Consider the following 14,181-nt stretch of genomic DNA (forward strand, 5'->3'; position numbering starts at 1 on the left):
TCTTGTGGTCACAATGATTCACAGTTTTTGAAAATCTTGTTTTATTGACTGTTTTATACCATCACTGACTGCTGACTCCTCAAACCTCAAACAGGCCGCTGGAGACCAAGAGTTTTCCAGAAATCGTCGGCTTAAAACAACAAGCAATACCATCTGTTGCAGGACAGATTTCAGGCAATTCTGTGTTGGTTGTTCGGACTGCACACACGTGTGCAGACTGCATGTCAAGTGCTTTATTATCGAGGAATACTCGCATCTCGGTATTAACGGAGATGAGAGCTCTCTGGTGGATTCAAAATAATCATGAATGTTCTTTCCACATTGTAATCTCATTATGTGCTCACAGGGTGTTCTTGTTTCATTCAAACGCATTTAATTGTCTCTGGGGCTAATTCATCCCATCCCGTCTTTTTCTTTCATGTGGCGAATGCTTTATTTTAGTCCTCTCTCTCTCTCAGTCTCACCTCATTAGTGTCCTTTATCTGTGGGGAGAGCTAAAGATGCAGCGCTCAGAATCAGGATGTCAACAAGTCATTTCCTGCAGGAGACACAGGGCTGTGTGTGTGTGTGTGTGTGTGTGTGTGTGTGTGTGTGTGTGTGTGTGTGTGTGTGTGTGTGTGTGTGTGTGTGTGTGTGTGTGTGTGTGTGTGTGTGTGTGTGTGTGTGTGTTAGGGCTACTAATGATCTACAAATCCCATGGTCATGTTGCAGCTCAGGCTTAGTGTCAGTGCAACTAATTGGCATATATGAATCTGAGCTTTACAGTACAGCAGCTGAGATGTCTGCATTATGCACACAGCGACACAAAAGAACACATGTAAGAGCGCGCACACACACACACACACGCACACAGATTAGTTTATGTCATCGCACTAAGTGGAATCCCTTTAAGTGGAAGAGGGATTCCTGCATTATAAGTACGAGCTCAGTAAATTACACCTGCTAAATTTAGACTGATAGGAAAAAGAAATGTAATGAAATCAGTGTCTTAAAGTGCAGTAAATAGGAATGTTTTAATTCATCAAGAAAAAGATAAATCCCAAAACAGGCTGACATTGAAATAGTGCGGTGTTGTGGTAGTGGCGTTATTGTCCAAGTGGTGACTTTACACAAATATTTGTTTCACCTCTGTTTACCTGTGTTCAGTTTCCAAGTCATGTCAGCTGGCACATTCAGCATTTGCTGTTTTATAAAAGATAATCAGTGATAAGGAATAGACAGAGTGTAACAAAAATGATGCCTTTTTTCCTCAATTTATTATTTAATTAATTAATTTATTTATTTATGCAAAATTCTTGAAACTTTTATCTCTTCTGTCATCAGAAAATTCACTTAAATGGAAACTACAGTCATGGGCAAATTCACAAATAATGGATTGCAGTTGCTGATAGCACCATGACTTGGGGCATCACTTGCAACTGCTTTCTGCCCTGTCTTTAGGCCCAATTCACAAAAGATATTTGTTAATAATAAAAATCAGCGCAAACATGCCCACAAAGTTTTGCAGGTGAGTTTAATTTGCTCTCAGGAAAGGAATTAAATGCGTGCATATAGCCTTATTTAAATACGTGCAAATAGCACAGAGCAACTAACACCATTTGCTCTGCAGCACAGTTAGGGGTGCATTTCTCTCTTGGTGGCTGCTTTTAGAATTGCTTGGTTTCTTTTTGTCTTATGTGTGCAGGCTTAGAGGCTGCAAGAGCCACAAAATCCTTTTGTAAATTCACTTATCAGTGTTTAGCTGCCCACCATCAATCAGAATATGAAATATTTGAAAGGCACAGTAACTCTAAAATGTAACCTCAAACAACCTTGTTTTATCTGTTAATACATAAAAGGCTTGCAAAGCATTTCCTGTTTCAGGTGGTTGTTTTGTCAACACTTAATCCAATTTGTAAAAAAACAACATGCTGTAACATTGACCTGTAAAATGTGCCTGTTTACCTTTCACTAACGGATTAGCTACACATGTAAATGGTCCATTATACAAATACATTAATGAGTTATAAAATGCTACTGTAACTGAGGAGACCTGCTGCTTTTCCATTGACACCCACACATTTCACACTTTTTAATACATGTTGAATGGCTTCTCTTTTTGATAGTGATTCAGCACAACACATGAATCTGAGTTTCTGTTTTCTCTCCCTCTCAGAGGGTTGATGGTTGTGATACTGTCTCTGTCTTGCCCGCTGTGTTAACGACAGCATGTGACAGCCAGGGTCAAGTCAAATCTGCCCTCTCAGTCTCTCAGCTAACAAGCCACACAGTGACACATGGTGTGTGCTCTTCGAGCTGAAAACAGATCGTTATTGGAAGATTTTCTGCTGTGGGCAGGAATCAACAAACATTTAAGATGTAAAAACAATGACTCAGAGCTTTTCACTATCACTGCTATCTGTTGTATATGATGTACACTTTACTACGATCACAACTACATAAAAAATAATTGTTTCAAATGACCTCAGCAGTCTTCCTTTGAGCCTTTCAAGGACTTCTTTGTCCACAATGTCTTAAATGTTGAGAGGGAAAGTTAATTATCAACCTGGGAAACAGCAGGATAACAAGAAACTTTATGGTATTAGCTGCTATGGAGCTTTTGATTGTTTCACACAATCTTTCTCAGCAGATTACTTTTTTTCTATTAATCCTTCAGGCCAATATGAATGAAAAGTCGTGAAATGTTCTGAAAAAATGTCGATTTGAACATCTGCATCTCCATCACAACCACTGAAACTTACCTTTGCACACCACGTCCATACTTAAAGTCCGAATTGTTGCACATTGAAAAAATAAAATCAACTTCACATTGAGACAGTTACATTTGAACACTCTGACTCTTTTGTCAGTCGTTAAAGTTTTCAGAACAGGTTCAATTTTTTGTGCGTTTTTTTTTCATCAGTCAAAAGTCTTTCAAGATGTAGCTGCAATGCCGAAAAATGGAAAAGAAAGGCGAAAGCAAAGGATGTCCCTCCAGTTAACAGAGCGAGCATGGGAGTAAATGTGTCTTTCCATTTTGTCTAGTATTAGACATTTTTGCAACAAAAAGAACAACAAAACACATCGGACTCAGTGTGCAATATTTCTGTGTGTAACGATTTTTACTGAATGATGATTAAAAAAGACTTATGAAAACTACGGACTAGGTGTGCAAAGGCTTCAAGACTGTGTGATACAATTGAAAGCTCCAGAATAGCTATTAGTGGACATTGTGGTCTGTAGTACTGTTTTGCCACTGAAATAGTATATATACGAATAAATGGTCTTGTGAAGAGGACTTTTTAACCCTGGTTCTGAAATTTCATATCTTTTACTTTATACTGTATATCTCTTTTATATTTTAACAATCAAGAAATTGTGATGGCCGTAAATAGAAAGAAATAAAATCGTAAATCAACCTCAGTACACTTTATGTGCTGCTGATTTTCCTCAGTGACACGCTCTGATATATTTTATCAGTTTAACTCCAAAGAAAATTCAGGTTAGTTTTGGTCGGCGAGTGTGCCACTTTCTCAGTATGAGTCTTATTTTGGTAAACAACTGGGATTTTATGTCTTGATGCATGCTGCAGTGAAACAGGAAGTGTTGCTCTGTCCACGTGTCTTTGCCCAAACTGACAGAAGTGACTCTCTCTCTGTCTGTCTCTCTCGCTCTTGACTAACGCTCTGACTGTGGGAAAGTCTTGGCCTGTCCTTGGCCCGGTGCGACAGATTCCACCATGTGATCGGAGGCGACAGATTCCCTGCATATCAGACGACTCGGGTGTCCACGTCCGCTTCCTGCCCTCACGGGCACACACAACACACACATACACACACACACACATACTGACACCTAAACCCCAGTGTCCAATCTGCCTTCCTGTCCTGTACTCAGGGCCAGTGGCCCAGTCCAGGTCCACACAGCTGCCAGTCATCTCAGGTTGCAGCACTCAGCCTGAAAATAGATGCTATGATCATTAACATCCAACATGCTAACCACTGGGCTTCCTGTTAAAGAAATGATGGGTGCGTTGGGTTACAGAGACAGCAGAGGAACCACCACTACTATTAATGATCAAAAAGAAGATAATAAAAAATAGAATATATAAGAAAAGGCTCTCGTGAATGATTTTCACTGAAAAAAAAAAGAATCCAGTCTTCATTAGTTTTACTATTTACACCTGTGCTTTTCCTACTGTCCAGTCACAATGTCTTCTGTGTGAAGGCAAATTTCCTCGAGTTTCACTTATGTGGACGACATTAATTAAAGTTAACATATACCTTCACACCTGCTCTCAATCACCTCATCATTCCCTCATTAAGTGCATGAAGTCCTTTTCCCTTATTCCCCACCAGATCTTGTGCAACCAAGTCTTACCACTCCAGCCCTGTTGTCCTGTTGCTGGTCACCTGTTCCATCCGTCTGCTTGTTACTGAGCTCTGCTTTCGTCTAGCGATACAGTAAGTGAAAATGCAATTGTATGGTGTGATGAAAAGCAAGTGGAACAGGCAAAAGCATAAGTGAGGTTGTAAACATAAATTGCCGATTATAGCATTGCTTGGCAGCTAACAACTACAGATTACCGAGTACATCATCATCTGTATTTGTATCTGTCCAGCAAATTAAATGATCTGTATCTGTGCTCCAGAGTTTAATCTGGATGTGAGTGTAGTTAAAACTGGAAACTGGTGGGACTGAAGCTGATATTGTAAACCTGATATTGATACAGTTTGATCAGAAGTTGCTATATATTTTATTTATTAGAAAACAATTTACGAAACAATCTCAGGATTGAGCTTTTGGATCATTTTTAAGCGCAAAAGTGATTGAACACAGCTACCAAAACTAAGGTTTTCACATATCAGTGCGAATACTGACACATTTTATGATGATGATGATGAGGATGATGATTATTGTTGTAAAAAGTACATTATTCATACTGGATACTTGTTTTATGCAAGTTTTATGCAAGTTCTGTATAATCAACCAAACTAACAACAGCAGTCTACAAAGTTGTAAAGCTCTCTAACATTTTATACCCTCGATTAATGTCCTTGCACTAGCAGACAAGCAACAATACTCCGTCTTTAACCTTACTTTCTTTGAATAATTTTGACATGCAGTTACATGAAGAGGTATATAAACAATCAGTATTTTCTGAAGGAAAAGTCTATCCTTCTCTTGAAATCGCTGGACAGTCTGCATTCACAGTCTGGCAGTTAGCAGTTGTGTCAGTACGGCTGGACTTATTGCTGTTAGGAAACTGAAACTGTGTCTTTCCATAGGGCAAAACGATGGACAGTCATGCAGCATTTTATCACTGTCCTTGTGTGATCTGTTCACCAAAGATGTATTTTTAAAACAAAGTGTAGACAGCGTCTGTTGTAGAGTATCTTTATTTCTGAAAAGAAAAAAGAAAACAGTAACTCAATCACACGTCATTTTTATGTTGTCGCAGTGATCAATCATACTTCACTGACTTACCCTTATTTTAAAGCACTGATTATTAGTCTTAAACGCCTAATGTGACACAAACTTATTATTTAAGATTGATGTCAACAAAACAACAAATTTCTGGCTCTATGTTTCAGATATTGTAATAAAGCACCAAGTTCAGTATTTTCCCCAAATTAAAGTTATAAAGTAGACCACAATATGCAAAAGTCAGCTCTCAGCAGGTTGATTCAGGGGGAGAAGATGAGTAATTTTTGAGTCAGAGTGGTCAGAGTGATTTTCAGTCTGGGGCTCAATGGAAAAGAGGCCCTTATCTGGTGAGTAGGTGTTCATAAGGCCTATTTCTGGTTGGAGTGCCGACAGACAAGCTCAAGTGTTTCCTCTGTTTTATCACACACACACACACACACACACACACACACACACACACACACACACACACACACACACACACACAATGACACACAACAACTCACAAATGCAAAGACATGCGCTGAGATGGACCCACACACATTTGCGTGCACTCACACTCCAGTGCTGTGGTGAAGCACTGATGAAATCCTCACAAATCAACACTCAACACGATCTGGGAGAGGGTGAAGTGTGACAAAACACACACACACACACACACACACACACACACATACAGTGAGCTCAATATTCTGTCACCCTGTCACTATGGCAACTGGGCCACAGCATAACTAGGGTGGTGAAGTGTGAGCGTGTTTATGTGTGAGTGTATAAGTACCTCTATGCATGTGCACATTTGTTTGTGTATGGAAACATGTGCTTATGTGTTTAGGTGTCTGCCCATGCACAGCTGTGATTAACTTTATGGATACACACTAACATCTCGCCTCTCTTTAAGCTTGTGAAGACGATATTCGAGGGGGTTTCATTAAATACTCCAGCAGCTACTGTGGGAATCCTTTTGATCTCACATGTATAAAGTCGAGAGTCTGATTTGTTGTTATTCGTGCCCCAGACAGGCGAAGACAAACGTGGCTCAAACTGTACCTTTAGTAACTTCACTTTTAACTAGGCATTGTGTTTTTTTGACTGACATGCCAAGGGCTCGAGTGGGTCCGTGTTTTGTGCAACTGAGAAACATTGTAAAGAGGTTCCTATTATTGCTCTGACTGAGGACAGTAATCCAATTGTTGACCACAACTATGTTTGAGTTGTTTTATTATAACTTACAAAAAACGCACTGCAACAAAGCAACAACACTCTAGAGACAGTAATGTCAGTTGGTTTAGTTTTAAATATTTCAACAATTACTGTGACGTTTGAAGACATTTATATTTGACTTTGGTGATTGCCACCATTGGGTCAAAAATGTTTTAATCATTCAGAGAAATATTTGATCAACAATGGATTGGCACAAAGTCAGTCAGTCATGAAGTCATAGAAAGTACAACTCCTGTGAAATGCAACTCCATCTGCTCCTTCAATTTGTGCATTTTAATTTAGTTCCTTTTTGCCTCATCTTATGTTGCGACTGCTGCTTTTTAATTATCGATGTTTACAGGTGCTTCTGGTAATTCATGGTTTCTTGTTTTTTGAATAATGTAACTGTAGTTTTGGGTACAGTTGATTCTGTTGTTTCGGGGATTAAAACCACCACAAACTCACTGAGTTCACTGATGTCATTAATGATGTTAATGGTGGTGTCCTGGAAGCAAATCTGCCTTTCCAGGGACAGTGGAGTCATGACCTGCTATACTCTAGCTCTAATTGGCTAGTGCTTGTTGCCCTCGTTGGTTGGATTGGTTAGATTTAGGCAAGAGGAGTGTGATTGGTTAGGGTTAGCGTAAGAATCTCACGGTAAACCAATCAGAGGCAGAGTAAGGCACATTGGGTTGGGTTATGCCTTTGTCATCGTATGTAACGCACCATCTCTTGCATCACTGAGGACACGAGTCATGGTTTGTTCACATAATTTGACCTTAACAAGGTAGTTGCATGTTGTACCTCCCAACTTTGGGCAGCAACTCCATGTTGTATATTCATTGATCCCAAAGCATGTATTTAATTGACTTTGACAATGTCCTGACTTCTCGTGTAGCACCATCATCCATTCAGTTTGTGTAATACTTTGTTTCAAGACCGAATAGCTGCAAAACTTATTTCATCAGCCTTTACTAATAACACCCACTAAGATGGTGACAATGGTAAACATTCATGCCAGTCGAGTCGGATTTGGCTGTTCAATGCGACGATTTGTTTTATTTTCCATACAAAGTTTTAAAGTCTGAATGGACTCTGCGGGACATTTAGTGTGACAGCTGTAGTCATGTAATATAATAAACAAGCAAATGGCATGCTTAAAGGTTTCACATTACACTCACTAATATCCTTAAACTGACCATGGATGTATTAGAAGAACTGGATGGCCTCTTGCAGTACTGCAAAAAACAAAACAAAAAAAAACATTTAAAAAATGAGATTTCATGAGATTTATTGAGAAAAATTTGGCAAGACACTTCCAACTGCAGACACGGCCAATTTTAATCCTTTGATTCATAAACTTTAATCCAAGATACTGACCATAAAATTTGAAATACTCCCCTGTGGGATTACTTAAATCAAGTAAATCTTGCCAACAGTGGAAGTTAGTGGAAACGAGAAAAATAATGAGCAATTTCAAAGACAGCTTAAGACCTACCAGTTCAAACCTCTGGTGTTATCATGTTTTCGTTTTTGTATGTGGTCTGTAAAGATTATATTCTGGTGTTTTTTCTTATAGATAAATCAGCTTTTAGAGTGAGAGGGAGAGAGAGGGGATGACGTGCAGCAAAGGGCTAAGGGTGGAATCAAACCCACAGCCGCTGCTTCAAAAATGTAGCTTTGGTACATGGGGCGCACGCTCTGCTGTTAGCTAATGGGAGCCCCGTACAACATGTTTTAATGTATTGCTGCTATATATGTGCTGTTTTTGCTTTTTTTCCTGTTTAATACTGTGAACCATTTGCTTTAAACTTTACCATAAATATTTTCACACAAAGAGAGATTTTATTATAATAATACATTTATGTATATAACACCTTTCAAAACAGTGTTACAAAGGACAATACATCAACTCACCCCACACAAACAAATGAAACAATACATAGGACAAGAAAAAAGACAAAAAAAAAAACCACCACCAACAATAAATCATTAAAACAAAGTTGAAGAAAAGCAGGTTTATAAGAATGACTTTTTATTAGTAATTTAAAAGAAGTTACGGAGGTTGCAAGATGGATTTCAACAGGGAGACTGGTCCAAAGTTTTGGGGCCCTGACAGCAAAAGCACAGTCTCCTTCAGCTGTAAAATGGATATTAAGGGACTGTTAGTAGGTTTCTGTTGAACAATCTGAGATTGTGTACAGGTCCATATGGGCATAAAATTGATGCAGATGTTAGACCATGTAGTGCTTTAAAAGACATCTTAAGACACCAGTTTAAATCTCTGATGTGCTTTTAGATCATTTGATGTGTCTCTGTGTACCTACAGTATTTGTCCACGGTTTGTCCACATGCCTGTCCGCCCGTTTAACCATCATTGAGGATATACGGGAGTTCGGATGTGCCTGGATCATTAAAGTTGAAATAAGTGAGCGTACTGAGTTACAAGGGGTTCTCCCTGCTTCATTAATAATCCATTAGAGACCAATTCACCTCCAGACAGCAGGAATACTAACTAACGTCTTCCTCTCCCCATTCACAGACTCTCCCTTTCTTTGTCTGTCTCTACATGTGTGTGTCTCACATATCTTCCGGTGTGTGTGGTCTACCTTTTGCATCTTTGTCTGTGTGTGTTTTCTTTTTTATGAATGACCTCTAGACGAGTCATCCTGTCTCGTCTAGAGGTCAGCTCAGTGAAGTGCTGTTGAGAACGCCTCCTGTTTAGCATCTAATAGGTTTGCTTAATTCAGCATATGGCTGGTGTGCAGATTTCCTTACTCTCCAACATGTTTCTTTTTTTATTTCCAAAAATGTAGGGTCATATAAAAAAATGTTGTATAATAGGAAAAAATGCATATATTGTATTTTTCAATTGAAAACCTGGTTTTGTTGTTCTGGTTTAGTCTCGTTTCAATATTTGGGGGGACATTAGAGCAATACCTTCCTGCACTCACAATTTTTATGCACCCATTTGTGCATTTTGTGTATCAACTGAAGGTGTTTTTACTTTGGTCAAAGTTAAGATCCTCTGCTGCTTTCATGTTTTTAGTAGGGGGGACAAATGCACATGTTCTAACAATTGAGGGGGACGTGTCCCCTGCGTCCCCCCCTGTAATCTGCACCTATGGTTGAGGCAGGTGCTGGTAGTAATGGTAGGGCGACTGCATGATTGGTACAAGGTCTGCTATGTAAGTAGTTATAATTTAGCCAAATTCATACTTTGCAAAATGTGTATGTTTGTTGCTATATATATATATATATATATATATATAGATAGATAGATATAAACATAATTTCTAGTATACAGTAAGTCATCACAAAGGGCTGCAACTAATAATTAATTTGTAATCTACATTTACTGACATCTTTAAATATCATATTTTGTCTGACCAAAAATACAAAAAACTCAAATAAATTGAATTATTCATATTATTGATTAATTCCTTCATTGATCGTATCCGCTTGTCCTCTTAAGGGTTGCTGGGGGGGCTGGAGCCTATCAAAACTGTCATTGGGCGAGAGGAGGATTACACTTGGACAGATCGCCAGACTATCGCAGAAACAAAAAATTAACAGTAAGTTGACAAAAAGCAACAAGTTTCACATTTTTGCTTGATAAATTGACTATTACTCAATTATCAATTTTTTTTCACTAAAAATGATAAAAAGGAAAAAAAATATTATACAATCGTACAAAATAGAGAGAGAAATTTAAAATGGTAGAATCATAAAAAGAGAGAGAAAACAGAGTGCCAAAGTTATATGTTAGATAGACCAATAAAAAATGTACAGACATTATCTTAAAATTAAAAACCTGTTGGTGGTGTAGTAGTGGTAATGGTATTTAGTGTACATCTCCACTTCTCTTAGTTAGTGCAACACGCCAACAACCAGCATTTGAAATCAGTTGTTGTTGTTGTTGTTGACAAACACGTGGCTCCGCTTGAAGGTGCCCTGGCCTGTAACATTAGACTGGACTGCACCAACGTAGAGGGATGGATGAGCGGATGACATTAATGATTCATGGCCAGGGTTTGGTTGTTGTCGGTTCCTGGCAGAGCGCCTGATGTCCCTCCAGACTGGCTAAATGATGATGTCATGCTTTAGAGTATCGATTAAACTCTCCCCTCTAACGCATCACTCTGTCTCGCTCTTTCTCCATTGTTCTCTGTGTTTTTCTCTTCACTTGTGCCTCCCGCTCCTCTCCTCTCCCCCTACACTGACATCATCAAGTCCATCATCAGAAACCAGATGCGGCCACTAAAACAATAAAGCTCCCATCCAGAGAGTCATAAAACACATCATAATCAGATGGTCCATGCCAGAATCAATAATTTCCAGTTAGCCCTGGTACCCTAGGAGGCAGTTTTGGATGCTGCAGCGGGATGCAGAGGGGGCTGAGAGAATTGATGGGGGCAGAGAGTTGGGTTACATCTAAAGTGCACCAGAGGATCAATAGTTTGTGGAGGCCTTGGCACACAGTCAGAGTTATGGACCGGTCTCTCATGGGATCTGAAGCTCATAGGCGTTTCACTCTCAAAAAGCATTACACTCATCATAAATGTAAACTATAACAGTAGCCTATTGTTAGACAAAAATATATGCACCTTCTAAAAAAACTGATGGGCTGTACTTTTTTTTTTGTTTTGTTTTGTTACAATGAGGCTTCATGGTTAGCCTAGTGTGGGTAGCAATCAATCACTAAATTTGTGTTTAATTCCTTTCTTAAACTCTTAGTAATTTCAAGAGGTGGTGAAGGAAGTACTCAGATCTTTAACATAGCGCCCAGTGGCCAGATGAAAAATGTTGGCATCTCTGCAATCTATGAATACATGACGTCTGTATGCTTATCAAATTCTAAAAATGATTGAGTATATGAGCTGATTTTGTCATCGTGAGGTGGAGGGGATGATAGATGGGTTGGCGCCTAGGTGAGATGACTGCCGAGCTGCAGGCCACTGTTTGAGACCAATGAACAACAAAATCAGTTATTTTGTCACTGTGTTTGCAACAGGCTGCCAAAAAAAATGCGATTGTTTTTTACAGATATATCCATTTCCATACATATGTGCTGGCATGGCTTGACTTAGTTATAATCATCTTCAATTGCAGGGATTTTCATCTCTATAAACAGGGCTTAAGAGTCTTTGACGTTTAAAAGCAGCGCCGTCTTTAAGTTGTTCATTAGTGCAGTGTGCAGTTGTTGTTGGAAGCTACCTATCATCATGGATTTTCAGGCTGTTCCGATTTTGCCTGCCATCTACTGGAGACAGGGCGACTTTTTTGGGGACACACTTAAAACAGCTGAAGTATTTGCTATGTCTAGTAACAGCAGTGGAGGCTGATGCTGACTTGTCCCTGAATGATGATGAAGCCCATCTGATGGCATCACACCCACACCGAGGCAGTCAATCCATTCAGAGATGGTCCATAACTCAGCACAACTCAACTCGCTTCAGATGGTTATGGACACGCAAATCAACGCGGCGTGGTTTAACTTGGTGTGGCGAAAACAGCCAGCGGAAAAGCCCTACAACCATAGGAACCATGATTTCATGAGCCATTAACTGACCTTGTGTACTTTCACTTGCATGGCTTAATCGAGATTGTACTATTGTCTGTCACTGCCTTGAGACAGCAAATGACGATTGTACAAAGTCTTATTCTCATCTGTAAAATCCAGGTTTCGTTTTCTATTTCTCTGTTTTAATTTGAGTTCAGCTCCTGCTAAAGGGCTGACTACTAGAGTGTGATCCTCCTCAAAGTGGACCTGATCATGTGACTTTTCACAGATCACTGTGCTTCACTCAGGATGTTTGGACACAGCCAGCGATTCTGCCCAACCACGTTTGTGTGTGGGTATACAATGGAGGCCAGAGTGACACACACACACTAACGCACACACACAGACAGAGAGAGAGTGAGTGCCCTGCACTGCAGAGCCCCATTCATTGTTAATCAATGGAGAGGAAATGTAGATCCTAGATTCTAATTATCCTTTGCAATGGCTTCTTTCCTCTCTCTCTGTCTCTTCTCCTTCTTCATTGGCCTCTCTCATATCTTTTTTCTTCCAAATTTGTCTCATACCACCTCGCTTCATCTCTGTCAGCTCCACTTTTCTGCCTTGATCTCTCTCCTCACCCCTCCCTGTCCTTCGCCAAGACTCGTTTTTAGTTGAATGATATATCAAACAGTAGCTAGCTGCTGAATGAGAGGGATTTGCAAACACCCCCTCTTCTACTCTCTCTCTCTTTCTCACTCACTCACACACGAACACACGAACACACGCACACACTAACACACACACATGCATAACAATCCACTGTACTGACTGATCTGCATGAGGGGATCAAAGGGAGTATTAATTCCACTATACACATACACACATATGAAAGCACATGGTCTATACTGAGAGCTATTCATTCATTAATGCTGCACATCTCAGTTTCACACATGACTGGCCTTCAGTTAGTCAAAGAGACGACAGAGATGGGTAGAGGGAGTGTGTGCATGCATGCCTGTGTATACTTTCTCAATATGTTGTTCTTCCTCATACATGCTTATGATGTTGTCTACACAATAGTGCATCTGTAGCAAGAAGTATTGCTAATAAAGCATGCTTACTCTCATGCATAAAGAGATACATTAGCATTTGCATGAATGCACGAGTAATGGTGCGTGTATGCTCCCGTGCATTGTTGTCTATGCATTTGCTCTACGCCGCCTGCTCGCTCACTCGCTTGCTTGGATCTGCTGTCACATGGCCTCTGCTCAGTAGCACACGAGGCAGTGGCAGTGCAGAGGAAAATCATCACATCTCACGCTGTCAGGATTTTCTTCAATTTCTCCACCTGCATGTGAGAGAACAGTTTAGCAGGCTTGCATTAACCAGCTTTGTTATACATTATTTTTGCCTATATAAGTGAGGTGTTAGTAGTGTTAAAGGGACCTGCAATAATTAATCAAGCGAAAAAAAATCCTTGGGACCACATGCCTTTTCAGTCAATATTCAACACATGTTTCTTGAGTTAATGATTTTGTGATTTTGTGTGAAATGTCAATACTGTGTACAATATTTGGTGTTGTTATGACTGAATAAAATTAAACTAAACTAAAACTAAAACTAAACAGAGTGTTGTTTTTCAACCACTTCTGCAGGATTTCCATTCATTTCAGCTCAAACTCCTGCCGGATGCATCATCCCACTCCCACCTGCTTCCATGGAGATCCTGATCACTCCCACTTGCACCAGTGTTTTCTATTGGAAATCTGTCTACCTCACCCTGTAAGAAAACAAGACACATGCAGCCCTTATGGATTAAACTTGAAGCTGTGGGACCTAAAATTGGATAAAAATGTTATGGATTAGGTCCCTGTTTCTCTGGTAGTTTGTGCTGTTTCCCATAGCAGCAGACACAAACCAGATGCTGGAATGTGCAATTTCCAAGAAGCAGTGATGTTTCTTGCTATCTTTACAGATTAGTGTAGACAAAGGATGGCAATTTTTGGGAGCGGGGAGTTTATTGACGTTTAAATAAAGTTAACAAAACTTTATATTACTTGTTTACAAAGAAT

At 39.6% G+C, this 14,181-nt stretch overlaps 1 long non-coding RNA gene across 1 annotated transcript in view; it reads left to right on the forward strand.

Annotated features, from left to right (window-relative positions):
- Positions 1-14,181, forward strand: part of LOC148190221 (uncharacterized) — a 40,750-nt gene that overhangs the window by 17,706 nt on the left and 8,863 nt on the right. The window contains exon 3 of the long non-coding RNA XR_015775328.1: positions 4,338-4,442. This is a non-coding gene — a long non-coding RNA (uncharacterized LOC148190221). The remainder of the gene's footprint in view (positions 1-4,337; positions 4,443-14,181) is intronic.

Source organism: Plectropomus leopardus, chromosome 2, assembly GCF_026936395.1.
Source record: "Plectropomus leopardus strain MGB_pleo_1.0 chromosome 2, ASM2693639v1, whole genome shotgun sequence".
NCBI lineage: Eukaryota > Metazoa > Chordata > Actinopteri > Perciformes > Serranidae > Plectropomus > Plectropomus leopardus.